The following is a 21,859-nucleotide window of genomic DNA, read 5'->3' as shown; positions in this document are numbered from 1 at the left end:
AGAAGTTCAAACACTGCAACTCGGCAACGAGTCTCCGGCGAATTAAAAACGAAGTCCTTGGTTGATCCTTGGCTTATAATGAAGGTTGATCGAATTCAAAACTTTATTGTGCACATAGCAGACCATTGCATGATTTGGCCGTTTCTGTGTCATGGTAGATCGTAACAAAGTTTTGATACGTCGCAAAGTTGAAAATGAGCGTTCAGCTGAACACGAGCGGGCTGGTGATATGAGCAAAAGTTTCACTTGCGGAAACATTTGCCGAACAGCGGATGGTATCTTCTTGAATATCATTCGAAAATCTTGTGCAAGGGACTCTGTGTCAAAGAACTGAAGATAATCGTTTACCAAATGTGATTGTAGCTTTCCACTAAAGAGTGATTCTTGTAGAATTTTGTAGTGCTCAAGATCGGTCGACTTGAAATAGTCAGTAAGATTTTGCTGCGAGCTGTCAATGACTACAAAATACTCTGACCGATCGATTTTGAAGTTTAGGAGGTTGACCATGGCCATGTCCATACTGAAGACGATTTGGAACGTGACAAGTCTTTTAAAAATTGGGTAGGGTAAGAGTTTTTTCAATTGAAAAAAAGGTGCCTGCCAGCCTTCCAACTGCTGATTTTCCTATATACAATTTTTTGCCAAACCGGTAAAGACATTTCAGCAGCTCTTAACCTCAATGTAATAATAACTGAAAAAATAGATTTTTTCTTATACAAAAGTAATACAAGCTACATTTACTGCACTACATGCTTGTACGACTCTTTCAAAGTAATTCTAAAACTCTGCACTGTGTGGCCCTGGCGTAACCAAATTAAATACAATTTACGAGTTACACCAGGGTTTCTCTACCTAATAAAACATTTCTACTACGGTTGGGGCTTCCTCGCATAAAACAAAAATGTTGTCCCCTCCTTTCAATATATTTTAAACGTTTGACTGGTAAAATTGTGACATTCGGGTAATATTTTCCCTTTTACGTTACAAAAATAATGTAAAAAGATGATGGGGACATGTAAAAAGATGGTGGGGACATGTCCCCACTGTCCTATAGGGATCGGCGCCCGTGCGTACAACGCTGGTAGACGTTGTTGATTACCGTACCAACTCAGTTTGGTAGGCTACCGTACTTGAACAAATCGAAACGAATGTCTAAAAGTGCAATGTGTATAGGCTAACACCTAACCTACAGCAAAAGAAATCGTGGCTTGGATAGGCCTACAGCTTTGCAAGGAAACGAACAGCTTTTTAGGTCACGCCGTTTTTAGCATCGTAACGGTAATGTGCAGCCTACAGTTTTAGTCACATTTCTTGAAAATAATTTAGCACTTCGTTAAGGCTGACCAGTTACCATTCCTAGTTGAAGAAAACTTAAGGCTTGATCTGGAGGTCGTGCCTGATTTGTCACATTTTGCAGATTTTTGCGATCACCACTGTCTGACTGACATTGTCTAAAAATTAGGTCTTTTTTCATTTTTTGCTTAGCTTACTCTTAAAAATATAAAACCATTTGTTGTCTTAAGGAAGCACTAGAAATAAGAAAAAATAAGTTAAACGTTAAGTCAATCTGTTTTCGTGTTTTTTTTTTGATAACTTTTGCTGCGTAGGGCTATAATGTAATGATCTAAAAACCTGCAGAAAATTCTTCAAGCGTAAAATTTACTTGCTGGCGAAACGTGTCCTCTTTTTAAGCGATGAAAATATGGTAGGCCTATCGTTAGTATAGTGGTAAGTATCCCCGCTTGTCGCGCGGGAGACCGGGGTTCGATTCCCCGACGGTCAAATTGATTAATTTATAATCTGGCGAGACGAAGCACCATTCAATTTGGTTGCAAAGTTTGCTTGTGAACGTTAAAACTTTATTAACGAATTTGAATATATTTATCCTTAATTTAGAGTTAATAAAATTGTGGATTCACAAAACACATTGTTTTGTTTGTGTAAAAAATGAACCTCACATCCAAAAAACAAACAGAATTCATATTTTAGAAAGAATGCGTTTGAGATAAACACAACATTTCCGTGTTATTCCACTAGCTCTGTTCATGACATCACGTAGTCCTCGTGAGTATAGTGGTAAGTATCTCCGCCTGTCACGCGGGAGACCGGGTTCGATTCCCCGACGGGGAGATACATTCAAAAGTCATTTTGTCAAGTTGATTAATTGATAACCTGGCGAATAATTCGACTGTATTTGCAAAACAACAAGTAAAAAATCCATGCTTTTATCAAGTCTAAGCTGTATCAAATTTTACCTTGAAAATGAACCTCAGATCCAAAAGACGAACAGAATTCATATTTCTGAAAGAATGCGTTTGAGATAAACACAACCTTTCCGTGTTATTACACTAGCTCTTGCATGAAATCACGTAGTCCTCGTTAGTATAGTGGTAAGTGTCTCCGCTGTCACGCGGGAGACGAGGGTTCGATTCCCCGACGGGGAGATACATTCAAAGTTGTTTTGTCAAATTGATCAATTGATAACCTGGCGTGACGAAGCACCATTCAACTTGGTTGCAAAGTTTGCTTGTAAAACGTTAAAACATTATTAACAATTTTGAATATATTTATCCTTAATTTAGAGTTAATAAAATTGTGGATTCACAAAACACATAGCTTTGTCTGTGTAGAAAATGAACCTCACATCCAAAAAACAAACAGAATTCATATTTTAGAAAGAATGCGTTTGAGATAAACACAACCTTTCCGTTTAATTCTACCAGCTCTTGCATGACATCACGTAGTCCTCGTTAGTATAGTGGTAAGTATCCCCGCCTGTCACGCGGGAGACCGGGGTTCGATTCCCCGACGGGGAGATACATTCAAAGTTATTTTGTCAAATTGAATAATTTATAACCTGGCAAGACGAAGCACCATTCAATTTGGTTGCAAAGTTTGCTTGTGAACGTTAAAACTTTATTAACGAATTTGAATATATTTATCCTTAATTTAGAGTTAATAAAATTGTGGATTCACAAAACACATTGTTTTGTTTGTGTAGAAAATCAACCTCACATCCAAAAAACAAACAGAATTCATATTTTAGAAAGAATGCGTTTGAGATAAACACAACCTTTCCGTGTTATTCCACTAGCTCTGTTCATGACATCACGTAGTCCTCGTGAGTATAGTGGTAAGTATCTCCGCCTGTCACGCGGGAGACCGGGTTCGAATCCCCGACGGGGAGATACATTCAAAAGTCATTTTGTCAAGTTGAATAATTGATAACCTGGCGAATAATTCGACTGTATTTGCGCAACAACCACTGAAACACAAGTAAAAAAATCCATGCTTTTATCAAGTCTAAGCTGTATCAAATTTTACCTTGAAAATGAACCTCACATCCAAAAGACGAACAAAATTCATATTTCATATCCTTAATTTAGAGTTAATAAAATTGTGGATTCACAAAACACATTGTTTTGTTTGTGTAGAAAATCAACCTCACATCCAAAAGACGAACAGAATTCATATTTCTGAAAGAATGCGCTTGAAATAAACCCAACCTTTCCGTGTTATTACACTAGCTCCTGCATGACATCACGCAGTCCTCGTTAGTATGGTGGTAAGTAGTATTTGCTTGTGAACTTTATTAACGAATTTGTTTATATTTATCCTTAATTTAGTGTTAATAAAATTGTGGATTAACAAAACACATAGTTTTGTCTGTGTAAAAAATGAACCTCACATGCAAATGCAAACATAATTCATATTTTTAAAAGAATGCGTTTGAAATAAACACAACCTTTCCGTGTTATTCCACCAGCTCCTGCATGACATCACGTAGTCCTCGTTAGTATAGTGGTAAGTATCCCCGCCTGTCACGCGGGAGACCGGGGTTCGATTCCCCGACGGGGAGATACATTCAAAGTTGTTTTGTCAAATTGATCAATTGATAACCTGACGTGACGAAGCACCATTCAACTTGGTTGCAAAGTTTGCTTGTAAAACGTTAAAACATTATTAACGATTTTGAATATATTTATCCTTAATTTAGTGTTAATAAAATTGTGGATTCACAAAACACATTGTTTTGTCTGTGTAGAAAATGAACCTCACATGCAAATGACAAACAGAATTCATATTTTTAAAAGAATGCGTTTGAGATAAACACAACCTTTCCGTTTTATTCTACCAGCTCTTGCATGACATCACGTAGTCCTCGTTAGTATAGTGGTAAGTATCTCCGCCTGTCACGCGGGAGACCGGGGTTCGATTCCCCGACGGGGAGATACATTCAAAGTTATTTTGTCAAATTGATCAATTGATAACCTGGCGAAACGAAGCACCTTTCAATTTGGTTGCAAAGTTTGCTTGTGAAAAGTTAAAACATTATTAACAATTTTGAATATATTTATCCTTAATTTAGAGTTAATAAAATTGTGGATTCACAAAACACATAGCTTTGTCTGTGTAGAAAATGAACCTCACATGCAAAAGACAAACAGATTTCATATTTTTGAACGAATGCGTTTGAGATAAACACAACATTTCCGTTTTATTCTACCAGCTCTTGCATGACATCACGTAGTCCTCGTGAGTATACTGGTAAGTATCTCCGCCTGTCACGCGGGAGAATGGGGTTCGATTCCCCGACGGAGAGATACATTCAAAATTCATTTTGGCAAGTTGATTAATTGATAACCTGGCGAGACGAAGCACCATTGTTTCGATTCAGTGGGCGCGTTTCAACATCTGTTCACGATAATATCACACACCAAACGCACTTATGTCAATAATTCAACAGTATTTGCGAAACGACCACAGAAAGGCAAGTAAAAAAATCCATGCTTTTATCAAGTCTGAGCTGTATCAAAAATGACCTTAAATTGCAATGGAGAATTGATTGGTTGCAAAGTTTGCTTGTGAACTTTATTAACGAATTTGAATATATTTATCCTTAATTTAGAGTTAATAAAATTGTGGATTCACAAAACACATAGCTTTGTCTGTGTAGAAAATGAACCTCACATCCAAAAAACAAACAGAATTCATATTTTAGAAAGAATGCGTTTGAGATAAACACAACCTTTCCGTTTAATTCTACCAGCTCTTGCATGACATCACGTAGTCCTCGTTAGTATAGTGGTAAGTATCCCCGCCTGTCACGCGGGAGACCGGGGTTCGATTCCCCGACGGGGAGATACATTCAAAGTTATTTTGTCAAATTGAATAATTTATAACCTGGCAAGACGAAGCACCATTCAATTTGGTTGCAAAGTTTGCTTGTGAACGTTAAAACTTTATTAACGAATTTGAATATATTTATCCTTAATTTAGAGTTAATAAAATTGTGGATTCACAAAACACATTGTTTTGTTTGTGTAGAAAATCAACCTCACATCCAAAAAACAAACAGAATTCATATTTTAGAAAGAATGCGTTTGAGATAAACACAACCTTTCCGTGTTATTCCACTAGCTCTGTTCATGACATCACGTAGTCCTCGTGAGTATAGTGGTAAGTATCTCCGCCTGTCACGCGGGAGACCGGGTTCGAATCCCCGACGGGGAGATACATTCAAAAGTCATTTTGTCAAGTTGAATAATTGATAACCTGGCGAATAATTCGACTGTATTTGCGCAACAACCACTGAAACACAAGTAAAAAAATCCATGCTTTTATCAAGTCTAAGCTGTATCAAATTTTACCTTGAAAATGAACCTCACATCCAAAAGACGAACAAAATTCATATTTCATATCCTTAATTTAGAGTTAATAAAATTGTGGATTCACAAAACACATTGTTTGTTTGTGTAGAAAATCAACCTCACATCCAAAAGACGAACAGAATTCATATTTCTGAAAGAATGCGCTTGAAATAAACCCAACCTTTCCGTGTTATTACACTAGCTCCTGCATGACATCACGCAGTCCTCGTTAGTATGGTGGTAAGTAGTATTTGCTTGTGAACTTTATTAACGAATTTGTTTATATTTATCCTTAATTTAGTGTTAATAAAATTGTGGATTAACAAAACACATAGTTTTGTCTGTGTAAAAAATGAACCTCACATGCAAATGCAAACATAATTCATATTTTTAAAAGAATGCGTTTGAAATAAACACAACCTTTCCGTGTTATTCCACCAGCTCCTGCATGACATCACGTAGTCCTCGTTAGTATAGTGGTAAGTATCCCCGCCTGTCACGCGGGAGACCGGGGTTCGATTCCCCGACGGGGAGATACATTCAAAGTTGTTTTGTCAAATTGATCAATTGATAACCTGACGTGACGAAGCACCATTCAACTTGGTTGCAAAGTTTGCTTGTAAAACGTTAAAACATTATTAACGATTTTGAATATATTTATCCTTAATTTAGTGTTAATAAAATTGTGGATTCACAAAACACATTGTTTTGTCTGTGTAGAAAATGAACCTCACATGCAAATGACAAACAGAATTCATATTTTTAAAAGAATGCGTTTGAGATAAACACAACCTTTCCGTTTTATTCTACCAGCTCTTGCATGACATCACGTAGTCCTCGTTAGTATAGTGGTAAGTATCTCCGCCTGTCACGCGGGAGACCGGGGTTCGATTCCCCGACGGGGAGATACATTCAAAGTTATTTTGTCAAATTGATCAATTGATAACCTGGCGAAACGAAGCACCATTCAATTTGGTTGCAAAGTTTGCTTGTGAAAAGTTAAATCATTATTAACAATTTTGAATATATTTATCCTTAATTTAGAGTTAATAAAATTGTGGATTCACAAAACACATAGCTTTGTCTGTGTAGAAAATGAACCTCACATGCAAAAGACAAACAGATTTCATATTTTTGAACGAATGCGTTTGAGATAAACACAACATTTCCGTTTTATTCTACCAGCTCTTGCATGACATCACGTAGTCCTCGTGAGTATACTGGTAAGTATCTCCGCCTGTCACGCGGGAGAATGGGGTTCGATTCCCCGACGGAGAGATACATTCAAAATTCATTTTGGCAAGTTGATTAATTGATAACCTGGCGAGACGAAGCACCATTGTTTCGATTCAGTGGGCGCGTTTCAACATCTGTTCACAATAATATCACACACCAAACGCACTTATGTCAATAATTCAACAGTATTTGCGAAACGACCACAGAAAGGCAAGTAAAAAAATCCATGCTTTTATCAAGTCTGAGCTGTATCAAAAATGACCTTAAATTGCAATGGAGAATTGATTGGTTGCAAAGTTTGCTTGTGAACTTTATTAACGAATTTGATTATATTTATCCTTAATTTAGTGTTAATAAAATTGTGGATTAACAAAACACATAGTTTTGTCTGTGTAAAAAAAGGAACCTCACATGCAAATGACAAACATAATACATTTTTTTAAAAGAATGCGTTTGAAATAAACACAACCTTTCCGTGTTATTCCACTAGCTCCTGCATGACATCACGTAGTCCTCGTTAGTATAGTGGTAAGTATCCCCGCCTGTCACGCGGGAGACCGGGGTTCGATTCCCCGACGGGGAGATACATTCAAAGTTATTTTGTCAAATTGATTAATTTATAACCTGGCAAGACGAAGCACCATTCAATTTGGTTGCAAAGTTTGCTTGTGAACGTTAAAACTTTATTAACGAATTTGAATATATTTATCCTTAATTTAGAGTTAATAAAATTGTGGATTCACAAAACACATTGTTTTGTTTGTGTAGAAAATCAACCTCACATCCAAAAAACAAACAGAATTCAAATTTTAGAAAGAATGCGTTTAAGATAAACACAACCTTTCCGTGTTATTCCACTAGCTCTGTTCATGACATCACGTAGTCCTCGTGAGTATAATGGTAAGTATCCCCGCCTGTCACGCGGGAGACCGGGGTTCGATTCCCCGACGGGGAGATACATTCAAAGTTGTTTTGTCAAATTGATCAATTGATAACCTGACGTGACGAAGCACCATTCAACTTGGTTGCAAAGTTTGCTTGTAAAACGTTAAAACATTATTAACGATTTTGAATATATTTATCCTTAATTTAGTGTTAATAAAATTGTGGATTCACAAAACACATTGTTTTGTCTGTGTAGAAAATGAACCTCACATGCAAATGACAAACAGAATTCATATTTTTAAAAGAATGCGTTTGAGATAAACACAACCTTTCCGTTTTATTCTACCAGCTCTTGCATGACATCACGTAGTCCTCGTTAGAATAGTGGTAAGTATCTCCGCCTGTCACGCGGGAGACCGGGGCTCGATTCCCCGACGGGGAGATACATTCAAAGTTATTTTGTCAAATTGATCAATTGATAACCTGGCGAAACGAAGCACCTTTCAATTTGGTTGCAAAGTTTGCTTGTGAAAAGTTAAAACATTATTAACAATTTTGAATATATTTATCCTTAATTTAGAGTTAATAAAATTGTGGATTCACAAAACACATAGCTTTGTCTGTGTAGAAAATGAACCTCACATGCAAAAGACAAACAGATTTCATATTTTTGAACGAATGCGTTTGAGATAAACACAACATTTCCGTTTTATTCTACCAGCTCTTGCATGACATCACGTAGTCCTCGTGAGTATACTGGTAAGTATCTCCGCCTGTCACGCGGGAGAATGGGGTTCGATTCCCCGACGGAGAGATACATTCAAAATTCATTTTGGCAAGTTGATTAATTGATAACCTGGCGAGACGAAGCACCATTGTTTCGATTCAGTGGGCGCGTTTCAACATCTGTTCACGATAATATCACACACCAAACGCACTTATGTCAATAATTCAACAGTATTTGCGAAACGACCACAGAAAGGCAAGTAAAAAAATCCATGCTTTTATCAAGTCTGAGCTGTATCAAAAATGACCTTAAATTGCAATGGAGAATTGATTGGTTGCAAAGTTTGCTTGTGAACTTTATTAACGAATTTGAATATATTTATCCTTAATTTAGAGTTAATAAAATTGTGGATTCACAAAACACATAGCTTTGTCTGTGTAGAAAATGAACCTCACATCCAAAAAACAAACAGAATTCATATTTTAGAAAGAATGCGTTTGAGATAAACACAACCTTTCCGTTTAATTCTACCAGCTCTTGCATGACATCACGTAGTCCTCGTTAGTATAGTGGTAAGTATCCCCGCCTGTCACGCGGGAGACCGGGGTTCGATTCCCCGACGGGGAGATACATTCAAAGTTATTTTGTCAAATTGAATAATTTATAACCTGGCAAGACGAAGCACCATTCAATTTGGTTGCAAAGTTTGCTTGTGAACGTTAAAACTTTATTAACGAATTTGAATATATTTATCCTTAATTTAGAGTTAATAAAATTGTGGATTCACAAAACACATTGTTTTGTTTGTGTAGAAAATCAACCTCACATCCAAAAAACAAACAGAATTCATATTTTAGAAAGAATGCGTTTGAGATAAACACAACCTTTCCGTGTTATTCCACTAGCTCTGTTCATGACATCACGTAGTCCTCGTGAGTATAGTGGTAAGTATCTCCGCCTGTCACGCGGGAGACCGGGTTCGAATCCCCGACGGGGAGATACATTCAAAAGTCATTTTGTCAAGTTGAATAATTGATAACCTGGCGAATAATTCGACTGTATTTGCGCAACAACCACTGAAACACAAGTAAAAAAATCCATGCTTTTATCAAGTCTAAGCTGTATCAAATTTTACCTTGAAAATGAACCTCACATCCAAAAGACGAACAAAATTCATATTTCATATCCTTAATTTAGAGTTAATAAAATTGTGGATTCACAAAACACATTGTTTTGTTTGTGTAGAAAATCAACCTCACATCCAAAAGACGAACAGAATTCATATTTCTGAAAGAATGCGCTTGAAATAAACCCAACCTTTCCGTGTTATTACACTAGCTCCTGCATGACATCACGCAGTCCTCGTTAGTATGGTGGTAAGTAGTATTTGCTTGTGAACTTTATTAACGAATTTGTTTATATTTATCCTTAATTTAGTGTTAATAAAATTGTGGATTAACAAAACACATAGTTTTGTCTGTGTAAAAAATGAACCTCACATGCAAATGCAAACATAATTCATATTTTTAAAAGAATGCGTTTGAAATAAACACAACCTTTCCGTGTTATTCCACCAGCTCCTGCATGACATCACGTAGTCCTCGTTAGTATAGTGGTAAGTATCCCCGCCTGTCACGCGGGAGACCGGGGTTCGATTCCCCGACGGGGAGATACATTCAAAGTTGTTTTGTCAAATTGATCAATTGATAACCTGACGTGACGAAGCACCATTCAACTTGGTTGCAAAGTTTGCTTGTAAAACGTTAAAACATTATTAACGATTTTGAATATATTTATCCTTAATTTAGTGTTAATAAAATTGTGGATTCACAAAACACATTGTTTTGTCTGTGTAGAAAATGAACCTCACATGCAAATGACAAACAGAATTCATATTTTTAAAAGAATGCGTTTGAGATAAACACAACCTTTCCGTTTTATTCTACCAGCTCTTGCATGACATCACGTAGTCCTCGTTAGTATAGTGGTAAGTATCTCCGCCTGTCACGCGGGAGACCGGGGTTCGATTCCCCGACGGGGAGATACATTCAAAGTTATTTTGTCAAATTGATCAATTGATAACCTGGCGAAACGAAGCACCTTTCAATTTGGTTGCAAAGTTTGCTTGTGAAAAGTTAAATCATTATTAACAATTTTGAATATATTTATCCTTAATTTAGAGTTAATAAAATTGTGGATTCACAAAACACATAGCTTTGTCTGTGTAGAAAATGAACCTCACATGCAAAAGACAAACAGATTTCATATTTTTGAACGAATGCGTTTGAGATAAACACAACATTTCCGTTTTATTCTACCAGCTCTTGCATGACATCACGTAGTCCTCGTGAGTATAGTGGTAAGTATCTCCGCCTGTCACGCGGGAGAATGGGGTTCGATTCCCCGACGGAGAGATACATTCAAAATTCATTTTGGCAAGTTGATTAATTGATAACCTGGCGAGACGAAGCACCATTGTTTCGATTCAGTGGGCGCGTTTCAACATCTGTTCACGATAATATCACACACCAAACGCACTTATGTCAATAATTCAACAGTATTTGCGAAACGACCACAGAAAGGCAAGTAAAAAAATCCATGCTTTTATCAAGTCTGAGCTGTATCAAAAATGACCTTAAATTGCAATGGAGAATTGATTGGTTGCAAAGTTTGCTTGTGAACTTTATTAACGAATTTGATTATATTTATCCTTAATTTAGTGTTAATAAAATTGTGGATTAACAAAACACATAGTTTTGTCTGTGTAAAAAAAGGAACCTCACATGCAAATGACAAACATAATACATTTTTTTAAAAGAATGCGTTTGAAATAAACACAACCTTTCCGTGTTATTCCACTAGCTCCTGCATGACATCACGTAGTCCTCGTTAGTATAGTGGTAAGTATCCCCGCCTGTCACGCGGGAGACCGGGGTTCGATTCCCCGACGGGGAGATACATTCAAAGTTATTTTGTCAAATTGATTAATTTATAACCTGGCAAGACGAAGCACCATTCAATTTGGTTGCAAAGTTTGCTTGTGAACGTTAAAACTTTATTAACGAATTTGAATATATTTATCCTTAATTTAGAGTTAATAAAATTGTGGATTCACAAAACACATTGTTTTGTTTGTGTAGAAAATCAACCTCACATCCAAAAAACAAACAGAATTCAAATTTTAGAAAGAATGCGTTTAAGATAAACACAACCTTTCCGTGTTATTCCACTAGCTCTGTTCATGACATCACGTAGTCCTCGTGAGTATAATGGTAAGTATCCCCGCCTGTCACCCGGGAGAATGGGGTTCGATTCCCCGACGGGGAGATACATTCAAACTTGTTTTGTCAAATTGATCAATTAATAACCTGGCGTGACGAAGCACCATTCGACTTGGTTGCAAAGTTTGCTTGTAAAACGTAAAAACATTATTAACAATTTTGAATATATTTATCCTTAATTTAGTGTTAATAAAATTGTGGATTCACAAAACACATAGCTTTGTCTGTATAGAAAATGAACCTCACATGCAAATGACAAACAGAATTCATATTTTTAAAAGAATGCGTTTGAGATAAACACAACCTTTCCGTTTTATTCTACCAGCTCTTGCATGACATCACGTAGTCCTCGTTAGTATAGTGGTAAGTATCCCCGCCTGTCACGCGGGAGACCGGGGTTCGATTCCCCGACGGGGAGATACATTCAAAGTTATTTTGTCAAATTGATCAATTGATAACCTGGCGTGACGAAGCACCATTCAATTTGGTTGCAAAGTTTGCTTGTGAACGTTAAAACTTTATTAACGAATTTGAATATATTTATCCTTAATTTAGAGTTAATAAAATTGTGGATTAACAAAACACATTGTTTTGTTTGTGTAGAAAATCAACCTCACATCCAAAAAACAAACAGAATTCATATTTTAGAAAGAATGCGTTTGAGATAAACACAACCTTTCCGTGTTATTCCACTAGCTCTGTTCATGACATCATGTAGTCCTCGTGAGTATAGTGGTAAGTATCTACGCCTGTCACGCGGGAGACCGGGTTCGATTCCCCGACGGGGAGATACATTCAAAAGTCATTTTGTCAAGTTGAATAATTGATAACCTGGCGAATAATTCGACTGTATTTGCGCAACAACCACTGAAACACAAGTAAAAAAATCCATGCTTTTATCAAGTCTAAGCTGTATCAAATTTTACCTTGAAAATGAACCTCACATCCAAAAGACGAACAAAATTCATATTTCTGATAGAATGCGTTTGAGATAAACACAACCTTTCCGTGTTATTACACTAGCTTCTGCATCACATCACGTAGTCCTCGTTAGTATAGTGGTAAGTATCTCCGCCTGTCACGGGGGAGAATGGGGTTCGATTCCCCGACGGGGAGATACATTCAAAATTCATTTTGGCAAGTTGATTAATTTATAACCTGGCGAGACGAAGGACCATTGTTTCGATTCAGTGGGCACGTTTCAACATCTGTTCACGATAATACCACACACCAAACGCACTTATGTCAATAATTCAACTGTAATTGCGAAACGACCACAGAAAGACAAGTAAAAAAATCCATGCTTTTATCAAGTCTGAGCTGTATCAAAATTGACCTTAAATTGCAATTGAGAATTGATTGATTGCAAAGTTTGCTTGTGAACTTTATTAACGAATTTGATTATATTTATCCTTAAATTAGTGTTAATAAAATTGTGGATTAACAAAACACATAGTTTTGTCTGTGTAAAAAATGAACCTCACATGCAAATGACAAACATAATACATATTTTTAAAAGAATGCGTTTGAAATAAACACAATCTTTCCGTGTTATTCCACCAGCTCCTACATGACATCACGTAGTCCTCGTTAGTATAGTGGTAAGTATCCCCGCCTGTCACGCGGGAGACCGGGGTTCGATTCCCCGACGGGGAGATACATTCAAAGTTATTTTGTCAAATTGAATAATTTATAACCTGGCAAGACGAAGCACCATTCAATTTGGTTGCAAAGTTTGCTTGTAAAACGTTAAAACATTATTAACGATTTTGAATATATTTAGTGTTAATAAAATTGTGGATTCACAAAACACATTGTTTTGTCTGTGTAGAAAATGAACCTCACATGCAAATGACAAACAGAATTCATATTTTTAAAAGAATGCGTTTGAGATAAACACAACCTTTCCGTGTTATTCCACTAGCTCTGTTCATGACATCACGTAGTCCTCGTTAGTATAGTGGTAAGTATCTCCGCCTGTCACGCGGGAGACCGGGGTTCGATTCCCCGACGGGGAGATACATTCAAAGTTATTTTGTCAAATTGATCAATTGATAACCTGGCGAAACGAAGCACCTTTCAATTTGGTTGCAAAGTTTGCTTGTGAAAAGTTAAAACATTATTAACAATTTTGAATATATTTATCCTTAATTTAGAGTTAATAAAATTGTGGATTCACAAAACACATAGCTTTGTCTGTGTAGAAAATGAACCTCACATGCAAAAGACAAACAGATTTCATATTTTTGAACGAATGCGTTTGAGATAAACACAACATTTCCGTTTTATTCTACCAGCTCTTGCATGACATCACGTAGTCCTCGTGAGTATAGTGGTAAGTATCTCCGCCTGTCACGCGGGAGAATGGGGTTCGATTCCCCGACGGAGAGATACATTCAAAATTCATTTTGGCAAGTTGATTAATTGATAACCTGGCGAGACGAAGCACCATTGTTTCGATTCAGTGGGCGCGTTTCAACATCTGTTCACGATAATATCACACACCAAACGCACTTATGTCAATAATTCAACAGTATTTGCGAAACGACCACAGAAAAGCAAGTAAAAAAATCCATGCTTTTATCAAGTCTGAGCTGTATCAAAAATGACCTTAAATTGCAATGGAGAATTGATTGGTTGCAAAGTTTGCTTGTGAACTTTATTAACGAATTTGATTATATTTATCCTTAATTTAGTGTTAATAAAATTGTGGATTAACAAAACACATTGTTTTGTTTGTGTAAAAAATGAACCTCACATGCAAATGACAAACATAATACATTTTTTTAAAAGAATGCGTTTGAAATAAACACAACCTTTCCGTGTTATTCCACTAGCTCCTGCATGACATCACGTAGTCCTCGTTAGTATAGTGGTAAGTATCCCCGCCTGTCACGCGGGAGACCGGGGTTCGATTCCCCGACGGGGAGATACATTCAAAGTTATTTTGTCAAATTGATTAATTTATAACCTGGCAAGACGAAGCACCATTCAATTTGGTTGCAAAGTTTGCTTGTGAACGTTAAAACTTAATTAACGAATTTGAATATATTAATTCTTAATTTAGAGTTAATAAAATTGTGGATTCACAAAACACATTGTTTTGTTTGTGTAGAAAATCAACCTCACATCCAAAAAACAAACAGAATTCAAATTTTAGAAAGAATGCGTTTAAGATAAACACAACCTTTCCGTGTTATTCCACTAGCTCTGTTCATGACATCATGTAGTCCTCGTGAGTATAGTGGTAAGTATCTACGCCTGTCACGCGGGAGACCGGGTTCGATTCCCCGACGGGGAGATACATTCAAAAGTCATTTTGTCAAGTTGAATAATTGATAACCTGGCAAATAATTCGACTGTATTTGCGCAACAACCACTGAAACACAAGTAAAAAAATCCATGCTTTTATCAAGTCTAAGCTGTATCAAATTTTACCTTGAAAATGAACCTCACATCCAAAAGACGAACAAAATTCATATTTCTGATAGAATGCGTTTGAGATAAACACAACCTTTCCGTGTTATTACACTAGCTTCTGCATCACATCACGTAGTCCTCGTAAGTATAGTGGTAAGTATCTCCGCCTGTCACGGGGGAGAATGGGGTTCGATTCCCCGACGGGGAGATACATTCAAAATTCATTTTGGCAAGTTGATTAATTTATAACCTGGCGAGACGAAGGACCATTGTTTCGATTCAGTGGGCACGTTTCAACATCTGTTCACGATAATACCACACACCAAACGCACTTATGTCAATAATTCAACTGTAATTGCGAAACGACCACAGAAAGACAAGTAAAAAAATCCATGCTTTTATCAAGTCTGAGCTGTATCAAAATTGACCTTAAATTGCAATTGAGAATTGATTGATTGCAAAGTTTGCTTGTGAACTTTATTAACGAATTTGATTATATTTATCCTTAAATTAGTGTTAATAAAATTGTGGATTAACAAAACACATAGTTTTGTCTGTGTAAAAAATGAACCTCACATGCAAATGACAAACATAATACATATTTTTAAAAGAATGCGTTTGAAATAAACACAATCTTTCCGTTTTATTCCACCAGCTCCTACATGACATCACGTAGTCCTCGTTAGTATAGTGGTAAGTATCCCCGCCTGTCACGCGGGAGACCGGGGTTCGATTCCCCGACGGGGAGATACATTCAAAGTTATTTTGTCAAATTGATCAATTGATAACCTGGCGAGACGAAGCACCATTCAATTTGGTTGCAAAGTTTGCTTGTGAACGTTAAAACTTTATTAACGAATTTGAATATATTTATCCTTAATTTAGAGTTATTAAAATTGTGGATTCACAAAACACATTGTTTTGTTTGTGTAGAAAATGAACCTCACATCCAAAAAACAAACAGAATTCATATTTTAGAAAGAATGCGTTTAAGATAAACACAACCTTTCCGTGTTATTCCACTAGCTCTGTTCATGACATCACGTAGTCCTCGTGAGTATAATGGTAAGTATCCCCGCCTGTCACGCGGGAGACCGGGTTCGAATCCCCGACGGGGAGATACATTCAAAAGTCATTTTGTCAAGTTGAATAATTGATAACCTGGCGAATAATTCGACTGTATTTGCGCAACAACCACTGAAACACAAGTAAAAAAATCCATGCTTTTATCAAGTCTAAGCTGTATCAAATTTTACCTTGAAAATGAACCTCACATCCAAAAGACGAACAAAATTCATATTTCATATCCTTAATTTAGAGTTAATAAAATTGTGGATTCACAAAACACATTGTTTTGTTTGTGTAGAAAATCAACCTCACATCCAAAAGACGAACAGAATTCATATTTCTGAAAGAATGCGCTTGAAATAAACCCAACCTTTCCGTGTTATTACACTAGCTCCTGCATGACATCACGCAGTCCTCGTTAGTATGGTGGTAAGTAGTATTTGCTTGTGAACTTTATTAACGAATTTGTTTATATTTATCCTTAATTTAGTGTTAATAAAATTGTGGATTAACAAAACACATAGTTTTGTCTGTGTAAAAAATGAACCTCACATGCAAATGCAAACATAATTCATATTTTTAAAAGAATGCGTTTGAAATAAACACAACCTTTCCGTGTTATTCCACCAGCTCCTGCATGACATCACGTAGTCCTCGTTAGTATAGTGGTAAGCATCCCCGCCTGTCACGCGGGAGACCGGGGTTCGATTCCCCGACGGGGAGATACATTCAAACTTGTTTTGTCAAATTGATCAATTGATAACCTAGCGTGACGAAGCACCATTCAACTTGGTTGCAAAGTTTGCTTGTAAAACGTTAAAACATTATTAACGATTTTGAATATATTTAGTGTTAATAAAATTGTGGATTCACAAAACACATTGTTTTGTCTGTGTAGAAAATGAACCTCACATGCAAATGACAAACAGAATTCATATTTTTAAAAGAATGCGTTTGAGATAAACACAACCTTTCCGTGTTATTCCACTAGCTCTGTTCATGACATCACGTAGTCCTCGTTAGTATAGTGGTAAGTATCTCCGCCTGTCACGCGGGAGACCGGGGTTCGATTCCCCGACGGGGAGATACATTCAAAGTTATTTTGTCAAATTGATCAATTGATAACCTGGCGAAACGAAGCACCTTTCAATTTGGTTGCAAAGTTTGCTTGTGAAAAGTTAAAACATTATTAACAATTTTGAATATATTTATCCTTAATTTAGAGTTAATAAAATTGTGGATTCACAAAACACATAGCTTTGTCTGTGTAGAAAATGAACCTCACATGCAAAAGACAAACAGATTTCATATTTTTGAACGAATGCGTTTGAGATAAACACAACATTTCCGTTTTATTCTACCAGCTCTTGCATGACATCACGTAGTCCTCGTGAGTATAGTGGTAAGTATCTCCGCCTGTCACGCGGGAGAATGGGGTTCGATTCCCCGACGGAGAGATACATTCAAAATTCATTTTGGCAAGTTGATTAATTGATAACCTGGCGAGACGAAGCACCATTGTTTCGATTCAGTGGGCGCGTTTCAACATCTGTTCACGATAATATCACACACCAAACGCACTTATGTCAATAATTCAACAGTATTTGCGAAACGACCACAGAAAAGCAAGTAAAAAAATCCATGCTTTTATCAAGTCTGAGCTGTATCAAAAATGACCTTAAATTGCAATGGAGAATTGATTGGTTGCAAAGTTTGCTTGTGAACTTTATTAACGAATTTGATTATATTTATCCTTAATTTAGTGTTAATAAAATTGTGGATTAACAAAACACATTGTTTTGTTTGTGTAAAAAATGAACCTCACATGCAAATGACAAACATAATACATTTTTTTAAAAGAATGCGTTTGAAATAAACACAACCTTTCCGTGTTATTCCACTAGCTCCTGCATGACATCACGTAGTCCTCGTTAGTATAGTGGTAAGTATCCCCGCCTGTCACGCGGGAGACCGGGGTTCGATTCCCCGACGGGGAGATACATTCAAAGTTATTTTGTCAAATTGATTAATTTATAACCTGGCAAGACGAAGCACCATTCAATTTGGTTGCAAAGTTTGCTTGTGAACGTTAAAACTTAATTAACGAATTTGAATATATTAATTCTTAATTTAGAGTTAATAAAATTGTGGATTCACAAAACACATTGTTTTGTTTGTGTAGAAAATCAACCTCACATCCAAAAAACAAACAGAATTCAAATTTTAGAAAGAATGCGTTTAAGATAAACACAACCTTTCCGTGTTATTCCACTAGCTCTGTTCATGACATCACGTAGTCCTCGTGAGTATAATGGTAAGTATCCCCGCCTGTCACCCGGGAGAATGGGGTTCGATTCCCCGACGGAGAGATACATTCAAACTTGTTTTGTCAAATTGATCAATTGATAACCTGGCGTGACGAAGCACCATTCGACTTGGTTGCAAAGTTTGCTTGTAAAACGTAAAAACATTATTAACAATTTTGAATATATTTATCCTTAATTTAGTGTTAATAAAATTGTGGATTCACAAAACACATAGCTTTGTCTGTATAGAAAATGAACCTCACATGCAAATGACAAACAGAATTCATATTTTTAAAAGAATGCGTTTGAGATAAACACAACCTTTCCGTTTTATTCTACCAGCTCTTGCATGACATCACGTAGTCCTCGTTAGTATAGTGGTAAGTATCCCCGCCTGTCACGCGGGAGACCGGGGTTCGATTCCCCGACGGGGAGATACATTCAAAGTTATTTTGTCAAATTGATCAATTGATAACCTGGCGAGACGAAGCACCATTCAATTTGGTTGCAAAGTTTGCTTGTGAACGTTAAAACTTTATTAACGAATTTGAATATATTTATCCTTAATTTAGAGTTATTAAAATTGTGGATTCACAAAACACATTGTTTTGTTTGTGTAGAAAATGAACCTCACATCCAAAAAACAAACAGAATTCATATTTTAGAAAGAATGCGTTTAAGATAAACACAACCTTTCCGTGTTATTCCACTAGCTCTGTTCATGACATCACGTAGTCCTCGTGAGTATAATGGTAAGTATCCCCGCCTGTCACCCGGGAGAATGGGGTTCGATTCCCCGACGGGAGATACATTCAAACTTGTTTTGTCAAATTGATCAATTGATAACCTGGCGTGACGAAGCACCATTCGACTTGGTTGCAAAGTTTGCTTGTAAAACGTTAAAACATTATTAACAATTTTGAATATATTTATCCTTAATTTAGTGTTAATAAAATTGTGGATTCACAAAACACATAGCTTTGTCTGTATAGAAAATGAACCTCACATGCAAATGACAAACAGAATTCATATTTTTAAAAGAATGCGTTTGAGATAAACACAACCTTTCCGTTTTATTCTACCAGCTCTTGCATGACATCACGTAGTCCTCGTTAGTATAGTGGTAAGTATCCTCGCCTGTCACGCGGGAGACCGGGGTTCGATTCCCCGACGGGGAGATACATTCAAAGTTATTTTGTCAATTTGATTAATTTATAACCTGGCAAGACGAAGCACCATTCAATTTGGTTGCAAAGTTTGCTTGTGAACGTTAAAACTTTATTAACGAATTTGAATATATTTATCCTTAATTTAGAGTTAATAAAATTGTGGATTCACAAAACACATTGTTTTGTTTGTGTAGAAAATCAACCTCACATCCAAAAAACAAACAGAATTCATATTTTAGAAAGAATGCGTTTGAGATAAACACAACCTTTCCGTGTTATTCCACTAGCTCTGTTCATGACATCATGTAGTCCTCGTGAGTATAGTGGTAAGTATCTACGCCTGTCACGCGGGAGACCGGGTTCGATTCCCCGACGGGGAGATACATTCAAAAGTCATTTTGTCAAGTTGAATAATTGATAACCTGGCGAATAATTCGACTGTATTTGCGCAACAACCACTGAAACACAAGTAAAAAAATCCATGCTTTTATCAAGTCTAAGCTGTATCAAATTTTACCTTGAAAATGAACCTCACATCCAAAAGACGAACAAAATTCATATTTCTGATAGAATGCGTTTGAGATAAACACAACCTTTCCGTGTTATTACTAGGGCCATTTAAAGTCATTAAAGTCATATTTTTTTCTATGCATCAGTAAGTCGTGAAGTCAAATTTAACGCAAAAACCGCATCCCTATGAGGTATATTAAAAAAGTTATGAAGTCATATAAAGTCATATTTTCCTGGTTAGGTCATATATCAGCTTTTTAAGTTATATAGTCATATTTTTGAGTTATAAAGTCATACCGTTGTATACTTTAAATAAAAAATACCAATTTAAGCGGTGAAGCAATTAAGCACTAAGAAAGTAAGGCAATTTCTGATTGAACGAAGGCAAACTGTAGGATTAGCCTACATAACACTTACAGTCACAGACCTATATTTTATGAGGTCACACATTGAGGTCAACTTAATACTCAAAATTGAAAGTTGTACGTACACCATCAAAGAGGCCCATGCTGATCTAAATGCCCTTGATTTCGGAAAAGATCCGCTTGAGCTCAAAAATTACATTAAGAAGCGATTCGACAAAAACGATGTGAAACAAATTATGGAGCTACAAAGACAAGACATTTCACCAGCGCTTTATGCAAAACTGCAGAAGTGGCAACCCACGTCAGCGTCTGTGGAGCGCTCATTTTCCTTACTAAAGTCATTTTTACGTCCAAATCGTAACTTCAAAGACTCTAACATTCCACACTACATGAAACTGTACTACTACAGTGGTTTAAAATAAAAATGGATGTGTATTACTGTTATGTTGCGTATGTTTTACTCTTTAGTTCCGTGAGTGACGTTGTTCGTATGTAAAAATAAACGATTTTTACATAAAGTCATATAAAGTCATATTTTCCAAAAAATAAAGTCATACTATTGATTTTTTAAGGTCATATAAAAATGGCCCTAGTTATTACACTAGCTTCTGCATCACATCACGTAGTCCTCGTTAGTATAGTGGTAAGTATCTCCGCCTGTCACGGGGGAGAATGGGGTTCGATTCCCCGACGGGGAGATACATTCAAAATTCATTTTGTCAAGTTGATTAATTTATAACCTGGCGAGACGAAGGACCATTGTTTCGATTCAGTGGGCGCGTTTCAACATCTGTTCACGATAATACCACACACCAAACGCACTTATGTCAATACTTCAACTGTAATTGCGAAATGACCACAGAAAGACAAGTAAAAAAATCCATGCTTTTATCAAGTCTGAGCTGTATCAAAATTGACCTTAAATTGCAATTGAGAATTGAATGATTGCAAAGTTTGCTTGTGAACTTTATTAACGAATTTGATTATATTTATCCTTAAATTAGTGTTAATAAAATTGTGGATTAACAAAACACATAGTTTTGTCTGTGTAAAAAATGAACCTCACATGCAAATGACAAACATAATACATATTTTTAAAAGAATGCGTTTGAAATAAACACAATCTTTCCGTGTTATTCCACCAGCTCCTACATGACATCACGTAGTCCTCGTTAGTATAGTGGTAAGTATCCCCGCCTGTCACGCGGGAGACCGGGGTTCGATTCCCCGACGGGGAGATA

At 36.4% G+C, this 21,859-nt stretch overlaps 22 non-coding genes across 22 annotated transcripts; all 22 read left to right on the top strand.

The window, feature by feature from the left end:
* Positions 1-2,744: 2,744 nt before the first annotated feature.
* On the top strand, positions 2,745-2,816 carry Trnad-guc (transfer RNA aspartic acid (anticodon GUC)). Its single transcript has one exon. It is a non-coding gene; the product is annotated as a tRNA-Asp (tRNA).
* Positions 2,817-3,787: 971 nt separating this feature from the next.
* Positions 3,788-3,859, top strand: Trnad-guc (transfer RNA aspartic acid (anticodon GUC)). Its single transcript has one exon. It is a non-coding gene; the product is annotated as a tRNA-Asp (tRNA).
* A 300-nt stretch (positions 3,860-4,159) lies between these two features.
* Positions 4,160-4,231, top strand: Trnad-guc (transfer RNA aspartic acid (anticodon GUC)). The gene has a single exon. It is a non-coding gene; the product is annotated as a tRNA-Asp (tRNA).
* Positions 4,232-5,071: 840 nt separating this feature from the next.
* Trnad-guc (transfer RNA aspartic acid (anticodon GUC)) lies at positions 5,072-5,143 on the top strand. The gene has a single exon. It is a non-coding gene; the product is annotated as a tRNA-Asp (tRNA).
* A 970-nt stretch (positions 5,144-6,113) lies between these two features.
* Trnad-guc (transfer RNA aspartic acid (anticodon GUC)) lies at positions 6,114-6,185 on the top strand. The gene has a single exon. It is a non-coding gene; the product is annotated as a tRNA-Asp (tRNA).
* Positions 6,186-6,485: 300 nt separating this feature from the next.
* On the top strand, positions 6,486-6,557 carry Trnad-guc (transfer RNA aspartic acid (anticodon GUC)). Its single transcript has one exon. It is a non-coding gene; the product is annotated as a tRNA-Asp (tRNA).
* An 841-nt stretch (positions 6,558-7,398) lies between these two features.
* On the top strand, positions 7,399-7,470 carry Trnad-guc (transfer RNA aspartic acid (anticodon GUC)). Its single transcript has one exon. It is a non-coding gene; the product is annotated as a tRNA-Asp (tRNA).
* Positions 7,471-9,054: 1,584 nt separating this feature from the next.
* Trnad-guc (transfer RNA aspartic acid (anticodon GUC)) lies at positions 9,055-9,126 on the top strand. The gene has a single exon. It is a non-coding gene; the product is annotated as a tRNA-Asp (tRNA).
* Positions 9,127-10,097: 971 nt separating this feature from the next.
* Trnad-guc (transfer RNA aspartic acid (anticodon GUC)) lies at positions 10,098-10,169 on the top strand. The gene has a single exon. It is a non-coding gene; the product is annotated as a tRNA-Asp (tRNA).
* A 300-nt stretch (positions 10,170-10,469) lies between these two features.
* Trnad-guc (transfer RNA aspartic acid (anticodon GUC)) lies at positions 10,470-10,541 on the top strand. Its single transcript has one exon. It is a non-coding gene; the product is annotated as a tRNA-Asp (tRNA).
* An 841-nt stretch (positions 10,542-11,382) lies between these two features.
* Trnad-guc (transfer RNA aspartic acid (anticodon GUC)) lies at positions 11,383-11,454 on the top strand. The gene has a single exon. It is a non-coding gene; the product is annotated as a tRNA-Asp (tRNA).
* Positions 11,455-12,126: 672 nt separating this feature from the next.
* Positions 12,127-12,198, top strand: Trnad-guc (transfer RNA aspartic acid (anticodon GUC)). The gene has a single exon. It is a non-coding gene; the product is annotated as a tRNA-Asp (tRNA).
* Positions 12,199-13,364: 1,166 nt separating this feature from the next.
* Trnad-guc (transfer RNA aspartic acid (anticodon GUC)) lies at positions 13,365-13,436 on the top strand. The gene has a single exon. It is a non-coding gene; the product is annotated as a tRNA-Asp (tRNA).
* Positions 13,437-13,726: 290 nt separating this feature from the next.
* Trnad-guc (transfer RNA aspartic acid (anticodon GUC)) lies at positions 13,727-13,798 on the top strand. Its single transcript has one exon. It is a non-coding gene; the product is annotated as a tRNA-Asp (tRNA).
* Positions 13,799-14,638: 840 nt separating this feature from the next.
* Trnad-guc (transfer RNA aspartic acid (anticodon GUC)) lies at positions 14,639-14,710 on the top strand. Its single transcript has one exon. It is a non-coding gene; the product is annotated as a tRNA-Asp (tRNA).
* A 1,166-nt stretch (positions 14,711-15,876) lies between these two features.
* Trnad-guc (transfer RNA aspartic acid (anticodon GUC)) lies at positions 15,877-15,948 on the top strand. Its single transcript has one exon. It is a non-coding gene; the product is annotated as a tRNA-Asp (tRNA).
* A 971-nt stretch (positions 15,949-16,919) lies between these two features.
* On the top strand, positions 16,920-16,991 carry Trnad-guc (transfer RNA aspartic acid (anticodon GUC)). The gene has a single exon. It is a non-coding gene; the product is annotated as a tRNA-Asp (tRNA).
* Positions 16,992-17,281: 290 nt separating this feature from the next.
* Trnad-guc (transfer RNA aspartic acid (anticodon GUC)) lies at positions 17,282-17,353 on the top strand. Its single transcript has one exon. It is a non-coding gene; the product is annotated as a tRNA-Asp (tRNA).
* An 840-nt stretch (positions 17,354-18,193) lies between these two features.
* Positions 18,194-18,265, top strand: Trnad-guc (transfer RNA aspartic acid (anticodon GUC)). Its single transcript has one exon. It is a non-coding gene; the product is annotated as a tRNA-Asp (tRNA).
* A 672-nt stretch (positions 18,266-18,937) lies between these two features.
* Trnad-guc (transfer RNA aspartic acid (anticodon GUC)) lies at positions 18,938-19,009 on the top strand. Its single transcript has one exon. It is a non-coding gene; the product is annotated as a tRNA-Asp (tRNA).
* Positions 19,010-19,680: 671 nt separating this feature from the next.
* Positions 19,681-19,752, top strand: Trnad-guc (transfer RNA aspartic acid (anticodon GUC)). Its single transcript has one exon. It is a non-coding gene; the product is annotated as a tRNA-Asp (tRNA).
* A 2,032-nt stretch (positions 19,753-21,784) lies between these two features.
* On the top strand, positions 21,785-21,856 carry Trnad-guc (transfer RNA aspartic acid (anticodon GUC)). Its single transcript has one exon. It is a non-coding gene; the product is annotated as a tRNA-Asp (tRNA).
* The last annotated feature ends 3 nt before the right edge of the window (positions 21,857-21,859 follow it).

This window comes from Aplidium turbinatum, chromosome 12, assembly GCF_918807975.1.
Source record: "Aplidium turbinatum chromosome 12, kaAplTurb1.1, whole genome shotgun sequence".
NCBI classification, from domain to species: domain Eukaryota; kingdom Metazoa; phylum Chordata; class Ascidiacea; order Aplousobranchia; family Polyclinidae; genus Aplidium; species Aplidium turbinatum.
This window is presented reverse-complemented; position numbering and strand designations above follow the sequence as displayed.